The sequence below is a fragment of the Gracilinanus agilis genome, chromosome 3 (genome assembly GCF_016433145.1).
Source record: "Gracilinanus agilis isolate LMUSP501 chromosome 3, AgileGrace, whole genome shotgun sequence".
Classification (NCBI taxonomy): domain Eukaryota; kingdom Metazoa; phylum Chordata; class Mammalia; order Didelphimorphia; family Didelphidae; genus Gracilinanus; species Gracilinanus agilis.
The window spans coordinates 464905968-464915693 of NC_058132.1; the positions used below are offsets into that span (position 1 = coordinate 464905968).

At 35.2% G+C, this 9726-nt stretch overlaps 1 protein-coding gene across 1 annotated transcript in view; it reads right to left on the minus strand.

The window, feature by feature from the left end:
• The window catches only part of TBL1X (transducin beta like 1 X-linked), a 288121-nt gene that overhangs the window by 151620 nt on the left and 126775 nt on the right, over positions 1-9726 (minus strand). Inside the window, exon 3 of the mRNA XM_044669273.1 lies at positions 3577-3669. The gene's annotated coding sequence lies outside the window, so the exon portion shown is untranslated. The remainder of the gene's footprint in view (positions 1-3576; positions 3670-9726) is intronic.

Below are 9726 nucleotides of genomic sequence, written 5' to 3' on the forward strand. Positions count from 1 at the left end.
ACTTCTGTCTTAGAATCAATACTGTGTATTGGTTCCAAGGCAGAAGAGCCGTAAGAGCTAGGCAATGGAGGGTTAAGTGACATGTCCAGAGACACACAGCAAGGAAGTATCTGAGGTCATATTTGAACCTAGGACTTCCCATCTCTAGACTTGGCTCTCAAGCCACTGAGCCACCTTCGCTGCCTCTATAACTGATGTTTTAAAAGCAGGGGACTAGAGAGATCAGATGTACATAACGCAAGCATTATTTCAGCAGCGTTGTTAAGATGGGTATGAGAAGTGGGGATCTTGGGGGTAAGAGATGATTGGTGAGGTGGTTATTATAAAAATACAGGTAAAGAGTAATTGGACCTGATCTAAGGTGATGGCAAAGGGAATGCAATTCTTACTGCTAGTAATGAAAATTAGAGTTGGCATTTATAGAATTCTTTCAGGTTTTCAAGGTTTCACATATACTAATAATAAATAATTATAATGATACAAAAAATAACTCTAATATTATAATATATAATAGAATGATATATTATATAATAAGATATAATATAACACATGATATAGTATATAATAAGATATAAGATTACATGTTATAATATATAGTATATAAGATAATACAATACATGACATAGTATATAAGATAATATAATACATGATATAGTATATAGAAGATAATATAATACATGATATAGCATATAACATGTCATATAAATAAATATATATAACTATAAATACTATCATAAAATAATAAATATTAATAATTAATTAAGAGTTTACATCTATTACTTCATTTGATTCTTACAACAATTCTATGAGGAAAGACCTATTATAATCTTCATTTTACAGATGAAAAATCTAAGGCTGAATTTAAATACAGGTCATCTTGTTGTTCAGTTGTTTTCATTATATCCGACTCTTTGTGACCCTATTTGGAGTTTTCTTGGCAAAGGTACTGGAATGGTTTGCTACTTCCTTCTCCAGCTCATTTTACAGATGAGAAAACTGGGGCAGAAGGTTAAGTGACACTTGCCCAGAGTTATGTTATTAATAAAGTGCCTATGGAAAAATTGGAACTCAGTTCTTCCTAACTTCAGCTATCTAGATTTTCTTAAGAAAGGCATAAGGTCCACTCAGTAGCACGGTCGCAGGAAAGACACAGGTAGTTCTGCTTGATTCTACTCCCTAAGGGTCATCAGGACTAGGGCTGAACTTCAGGACTGTTTTCCAATTTGATAGGGATACCATCTAACCAGGCAAAGTCACTTCAACCTTGTGCCAGTGTGTAAAATGAAAGGAATGAACTACATAACTTCTAAAGACCCTTCAAACATTACATAAATTATCCTGTAGTCAACAAAATCTGAGAAAACCTGTGGGTCCGAAGTACTCACCTGGAAATTGAGCTGAAGTATTACAAGATACGAATAAAACGAACTGAACTCTAGACTTGGCAAAGATCAATAATTTTCAAATGCCTTGTTACTAAACAGATAAAGGAATGTAGAGATTTATTTAAATACAGTATGGCTCTATTGCCGATGCTATAATCTTATCGTACAATCATAAATGTGTCAGAATTGCATAGGATTGCTCCCAGTTTTATCAACTTGTTTGTAAAATATCACTGTTTGCAAAAAGCCCTGAATCAAGACCATTCATCACTTTACTTTTCTGTTTTATTCTATTTCCCCGAAGAATAAGAGGCTAAACTAAACATACTAATATAACAGACAAGGGATTTCAATGCTCTCCTTAAGCAGTTACAGAATAGGCTATATTCTTTGGTTCGTGCCCTCAACTTTGTAGAGACTACTTTAGACACACAAAGGTGCTGGTGGTGGTTGTTTTCAGAGTATAAAAAGGAAAGAGAGGGGCCAGGGACTTTTGTTATGACAAAGACAGTCTCCACAGTCAGTGCCCTTCATTTTTATGACGCATTTAAGCTTTAATAATATTTCCCTTTATCTGATTTACAGACATGGGATTAAAAGAGAGATTTACTTACGTCATAGGGTTTTGGATTGCTTTTGATTACGGGGATCATGAGAAAAGTAGTACGCAGAACAATATAAGCACCAAGCAAATTCCATGTTCCAAAGATATTAGGACTGACTAATTTAATCGGGAGCCTGAACAAACAAGACCTCTCCGGATAGAGGCATTGCTGTTCAAGATGTGAATCTAGTCTTTTGACTTTGGACAGCCAGGGTAGGGGAAAACTCAATGACAATTCATGTTCATGTCTAAGGGATGGAAAAGGGAATTTCTTAGAGGTTGGTCTGGGTTATGTTAACTGGCTTGAGGGGGAATGTGAGACCAACATGATGAAGGCAAGGAGTTGATGGGTTTTTTAAAAAAGAGATAATTCCACTGGATTTTGTTTATTAATTTTCTAATTCAGACAGCAGGGTAACTTACTTAACAGATTGAGCAGAGGGTCAGTAGAGAGGAGTGAGAAGGGACTGCCAAAAAGTGACCAAAACAAATTCATTATAGATGGTTTCAGAATTTCATTCTGAAATGAAATATGAGTATCTTAAGGGAGAGAGACATTATTCTGCCAGCATGTAACCAACTAAAATATTTTCTGATTTTAACTCAGATAAAGCCAATTGGAAATACAACAGTAACTAATTAAAGGAATCAATAATAGGATGCCTAAAACAAACAAACAAAAATAAAAATAAAAAAGACAAGTAGCTTTTTTTTTTATTATGTCCAATACACACACACATGCACCTCCCCATTCCCCCAACATAGCCATTGCAAAATTTCTTTTGTTTGACTATATTTATTTCTTGCAAGGGCCTTCATTTTGATTCTTCTCTTCTTTTTTTTAATGAAGGAAGTGTGGAAAGGAGAAAAATGATTTTCACTTATTAACATTCAAATTAAATTTTTAAAAATTGCAGGTCAATTAATTGAGGGCTAGGGAACTCTGAGACATTATAGCGCAGTGATAGAATGGTAGCTTTAGAGTGAGATTTGGAAATCCAGCAAATTCTATGTACATCCTGTATGATCCTGGGTGGGTCAATGAATCTTTCTAGGACTCAGTCTCTTCATGTCACGAATGAAAAGGTTGGAGAAAAGCACTTCTAATATTTTTTTTCAAATGATAACTATATGATTCAATGACTGGTTTGGCTCTATAACAAAGATATTAAAGAGCCTAGATAGATATTCAAGGCATCACTACAGAATCCAGGAAAATGGTGTTTATAATAAAAAAAAAAAAGACCAATTAAAACAGAGAGAGGTATGCAAGGATGTTTTCTGTAGACAATGGCTTCATCAGAGAACCCTACTTTCTGCTTCCACAATTCTGTCTCCACCATTCCTTTAGAGATAAAACAGAATACTCTCTTTCTTTAGAATCGTGAAGGAATTTTTAAAATTCCTTCTCAATGGCATGAATAATATCCCTATTCCATAAGTGTAATTCCTAAAATCTATTGAGGTATCAAAAACTCAAGGTTGATAGCATCTCTAGAAAGCAGCAGGAACCCCAGAGGAAGATTTTTTTGGTTTCTCTCCTTCAAAAAGTCCAAGAATTAATGGGATGAGGGTTGAAATACTCACCTAAATCTCCTATGTGGGATTCCTTCCCCATTCGATGGGGATGCCTTCTAAAAATCCCTGGAAATAGCAGAATCCAAAAATAGTGCCCCGTACCTGGAGAGAAAAACCCTCAGTTAGAGACAATTGGTCACTATTAATTATAGTTAAGTCTTTCAAAGTTGTTTCTTAATAATGCTGAAACCACTGAACAATAACAATAAAAACACTTTGTGCTTCTTTTATCAGATTTTCCATTTTGGCAATATCTATCCATCCATTTACACACACACACACACACACACACACCCTCTCTTGTCAATACCATTAGGCACCGAAAATTCTTTCTGTTTCTAAATCCTGTCTCATTTATTTCTTTAACAATATCATGGATTTAGAACTGGAAAGATTTTCAATATTCATAATAATGAAATAATAATTTCATTATTTATGAATTTCATTATTTATTCATAATTATGAATAAAAATGAAAGAAATTTTCTCTTAGTAGTTCAATAATACGCCATGACCGTTATATTTACTAATAAACTGAAAAGGAATCATTCTTTCCAGAAGGAAATTATTTTAAATATGTTTTGGAAGAATACCATATAGTACTGGTATAATGGATAAACTATTAGACTTCGAGCCAGGAAGACCTGAGTTTACATATCATACCAGCTTATGTCAAATTTTGTTCTCAAATTTCTTAAGCTCTCTAAGCTTCAATATTTTCATCTGTAAATTGAAGGTCTACAGTGTCTTCTAGCTCTAAAGCTGTGGTCCTAGGAACTGTCTTTAAGGTTAAACTCATTCAGGTGTATGTCTACATCAAGAAAAGAAATTTCTAATATATCCCCAAACTTGTTTCAATTTTGTTTTAATGTTAAATTATAAAGTTTCATGTTATTTCTTTTTTTCCCCATAAACCCTTACCCTCTGTCTTAGAATTCAGAATTAGTATTGGTTGCAAAGCAGAACAGTTCTAGGAAAAAGGTTACTGACCATACCTAAACCTTGCTCTCCAAAAACACTCTTTCTCTTTGGAACCCTGGGTTCTCATGCTACCTCTTATCCCTGAGGGGTCTCTTCACCCAGACCTGCCCACAATTCTTCCCCTTTCCTCTCAAAATACTTTACCCTCTCCTTCATCCCCCTCAGGGTTTTGTTTCAGGCAGAATAATTAATCCGATTAATTTATTTCCAAAAAGGTATAGATGGAACATAATCTATTTGCATTTTAACAGTGGAACAATGGCAGGTGTAGTTCTAAAGCCTAGAATTTTAGGCAGAGTAGAGAGAGAATGGAAGGAAAAAGCTTTAGAGGGAGGGGCTTTCCAGTGACCTGCAGGTCACCAATATATAATGGTATTCTTGTCTTGTGGATTGACTGAGTGAGTTTTTTGTCTCTGCTATTATTGGGGGGTCTGACTACCATATTCCAGCGTCAGAGAAAGAAAGGAGAAGCCAGGGAGAAGAGAAAATCCCCAGTGGCTGCTCCAGAATGCTCCCAATTCTGTTTCTTTGGAGAAGTGCCAACCCAATCTCCCATCCAAATGCTGGAGAAACAGTATGATTAATACTAAATTTATCAAATGTGACAGAGTACAATATCGGAATAAGGAACTCCGTCAGTGAGGAAATTCCCTCTATGAAACCCGTTCCAGTTTTAGAGTTGCCTTGCCAAGGGTCACAATGCCAGTTTCTGCCAGGGGCAGGATTTGAACCCAAGTTTTCTTGGCTCCAAAGTTAGAATGTTTCCTCTCTGATTTGATAACAAACTTTTATTTGATTATCAACTATATGCACTGGTGGGAGGGGGGGGTTGTGAAGGGAAATGAAAAGATCGTTTCTGCCTTCACAGAACATAAGCACAAAAATTCATCCTCTGAATGATGAACCTGTAGCAAAATGGATTTCAGAAATATTAAAATAATATTCACTTTCCTATACTTGCTAAAGACAGAAGTATATTAATGTATTTCAAGGGGAAAATGCAGTGTGGGCCAAAATAAAAAAAAATTCCCTAATTAATCAGAATACTACAGTAACCAAAGTATCCTATTCCCTCCAAATTCTAATTAAAGTTTTGCTGTAACAGATTACTTTTTAAACACAATATAATAAGCTTAATATAAAATCCTGTATAACTGAAGCTTAAAAAGTGAATGTTAATGACCTGAAAAAAGCTGAATGGAAGTATGCCAAGATGTGGTCGTTGATCTAATATAACCAATTTGCATAGAGATATATTTACTGAAGGCGAGGGGAGCTGAGATTTCTGTTTTCATAAGGGTCTCAGAAACTCCAATGTGGAAGCTTTTCAACTAGACTATAATTTATAATTTTAGAGAGTTGCCTGGGGGCAATGAAATGGCCAATCACCACTCAGAAAGTAGATGTCAGAGGTGGGCTCAGCCTGCCTTTAAGGTTAGCCAGTTATCCATTATTCAGACAGCAATGCTAATTCTTTTTTATTTATTGTACTGAATAGGAAATCTAGTAACAAGTTGAGAAAAGGTTACAGATTTGATTCTTCATTTCTTCTAATGTCATCTTAAAATTTTTCTCTTTTACCTATTAGAGATGATTTAGAATTTTTTTTGGGGGGGAGAAGCATCATAATGAACGAAATATTGTCTTGAGCCATATACAAAACTGAAAAAAATTATTCTAAAAGTTAAAAACTTACATGTTTTTATTTTGAATGTTTTCCCCTAGTTACATATTTCATGTTCTTTCCCTCTCCCCCAAACCGCTCTAACCCCCCTTAGCCAATGCACAATTCCACTGTGTTCTTTTAAAAGAAATTTGTGTTTTGTATAATCTGAAAATGATAAACAGCTTTTACATTTTTCACAATTTTAAAATATTCTTTAATAAAGTTTCTCACAATGAGAATATATGCAAAATTACAACATTCCATTACTATGTCAGAACCCTACAAAATTAAAATTAGAACTTTTTTTTAAAAGAGTAAAATAATTCCCTTATTTAAATGATTAACTATGTTGTCATCCACAACAATACAGATTGGATTTTAATTTTATAATAGACGGGCATTTTGAAATAATGAGTAGGCTACACACAAGGGTAAAAGACTTCAAAGTCCCAGCTCTGGCCTCAGTAACCTCATCTGTAAAATCAGAGGATTAGTCTCCATGGCTTTCAAGGTTTCTTTTAGCTTCTGCACTCTGTGATAAGTAGTAAGTCATTTAGTGAATCTTAAAAGGATGAATAATTTCCCTCCATAACCTTCCTTTCAATCTGCCACATCAATCTTCGCCAGGATTTTAAGTGGTACATTGCTAGTAACTATGACCTCCCCAAGCAAAGCCAGTCTTCTGAAACATGCTTGAGTTTTTAAATATGTCCCTTCTGGTTACTCAGGCATCCTAGTTGGGAAGCCCTACTACCCAGTTTGGAATTTTTTCCCCTCCTTGCCCCGTCCTTTTTGGCTGATGCTACCGGAGATCTCCATCCATCTCCCCATCTCTAGCATCCTCACTTCTCATTTCTGCCAGGGTCATGGCACACTTAGTCATTAGGGAGAAGGAAAAGAGAAAGGTACTCTTGAAAAGTTGTTCCTCCACTCTGCTATATACGACTCACTCATGCCCTCACTCCCAAAGCAGTAGGAGAATTGGAGGTGTTCTCAGCTCTTCCCATCTACATCTCCTCACACCTCCTGTTCCACATCCAAGAACACCTGTTCCGGCATGCACGATAGAATTCTCAGGGAGTCTGATTTTTTGGAGGGGGCAACAGTCTGACAGCTAAGGACGAGGGAATTGCTTTGACGCTTGATCACCACCTCCTGCTGGATACTCTTCATGCTATGTTTTTCTAACAATTGTCTCGGTAGATTCTCTTACTTGTCTGACTGTTCAGCAGCTGAATCTTTATCCAGGTATTACTCTTACAAACACTAGTTAGTTAGTTACTAAGACATTATTGTATTCTATTCTAAAGGGGGGGTTTAATAACCATAGCAATTTTGAAGTAGCAATGAGCAGTCAATGATATTTAGAGGTATTGAAACAGTTACAATATGACATGAAAATATGATTTCCAGTGTAAAAAAAAAAAAGTCATGTATCACTATACAACCGTGATTTACTTAAATGTGTGATTGCTTACATTCTTAATGAAAGGAAATGCCAAATTTCAATTAGAGGTTAGAGAAAAGAAAAGATGTAATTTCTTTTTTTTTTAATTAAAAAAAAATTTTTTTTAAACCCTTAACTTCTGTGTATCGGCTTCTAGTTGGAAGAGTGGTAAGGGTGGGGGTCAAGTGACCTGCCCAGGATCACACAGCTGGGAAGTGTCTGAGGCAAGATTTGAACCTAGGACCTCCTGTCTCTAGGCCTGGCTCTCAATCCACTGAGCTACCCAGCTGCCCCACTAGGTGTAATTTCTTTTTAACCATCCAAGGTCACGTTCCTCCTAAAATCTATCTCAGGTTAAGAACTCTGCTTTATAATCTCATTTAGTCATACCGTCAGCTCTTAGGAGTTTAATTATCTTATCTTTGCAGATAATTATATCTATAATGTCTTAATGTTATATATACTTGTATCTGCAGATCTATATATCTTGCCCTAGTCTCAACAAGTGCCTTTTGAATATTTCAAATTCAATGTCCTATTGGTATTTCAAACTAAAATGTCCAAAATTGAACTCAATTCTTTTTTTCTTCCCAAATCATTCTCCTTCCCAAATTTACTATAATTATTATTGCTAATATTAAATATTTTTCAAGTCACCTGTGATCACTGCCTCACTGTTTTCCCTGACTTCTTATTCATTTTCACCCACATATCTAATCTGTTACATCATTTCTTTCATTTCATACCTAATTCTTTATTTCATTTCATATCTAATCTTTGGTCATTTTTACATCTATAAGATCTTTCATGTGTTCCTTTCTCTTCATTTACACTGAATATCACAATATTATTGGCTATCATCACCTTTCTCTTGAATATCACAGTAGCCTTCTAAATGTTCTTTCTGCCTCAATTATATTCTCTTTTATTTGGGTATATTTGCTACTTCACACACTTGGGATTCCATGCCTTTTTACTTGCTAACCCCCACAAGTGGAATATTCTACCTCCTTACATCTCTGCCTTTTCCCTGGCTTCCTTCTAGACTCAGGTCAAATTCCATCTTCTGCAAGGGAGCATTTCTGGACCCATCTTCCCCTACCTCTGAAATTACCTTCCATTTACTCTGTATAGATGTTAAAATATACCAATTTACATGTTTTCCCTCCCATTAGAATGTGAACTCCTTGAGGGCAGGGATTCACTTTCTTGTCTACATCAGTATCTCTCTAGTAAAAAGTGCCTGGCAAATACAGGCATTTCTTGTTTTATTATGTTTTGATTTACTGTGCTTCACAGGCATCGTATTTTTTACAAATTGAAGATTTGTGACAACCCTGCAGAGGGCAAGTCCATCAGCACCACTTTCCCAACAGCACGTGCTCAGATCATGTCTCTGTGTTACATTTTGGAATTCTTACAAGGATTCAGACAAAGATTTCATTCTTATTATATTTGTTATAATGATCTGCAATCAGTGATCTTTGATGTTACTCTTATAATTGTTTTGAGGTTACCACAAAATGCACCCACATAATACTGTGAATTTAATAAATGTTGTGTTTGTTCTGACTGTTCTACCAACCCGCTATTCCCCTGTCTCTCACTCTCTCTTTGGGACTCTGTATTCCCTGAGACACAATAATATTGAAATGAGACCAATTAGTAACTCTACAATGTTCAAGTGAAAGTTCCAAGGGTTCAAGTGATGGGGTCAATGGATGCAGCAAATTTCATGGTTGTCTTATTTGAAAAAATTGCCATAGTCATCCTAACCTTCAGCAACTACGATCCTGATCAGTCTGCATCCATTAACAATGAGGCAAGACCTGCCACCAGCAAAAAACTTACACCTCGCTGAAGGATGAGATGATGACTAGCATTTTTTGGCAATAAAGTATTTTTAAATTAAGATACATATGCTGTCTTTTCTAGAAATAATACATATCATATTATTATAATATATTAATATAGAAATAATATCAAATAACATGTAATATAATATATTATAAATTTGTAATATATCATTATGTACAATCATATATTATTATACAATATTATATTGA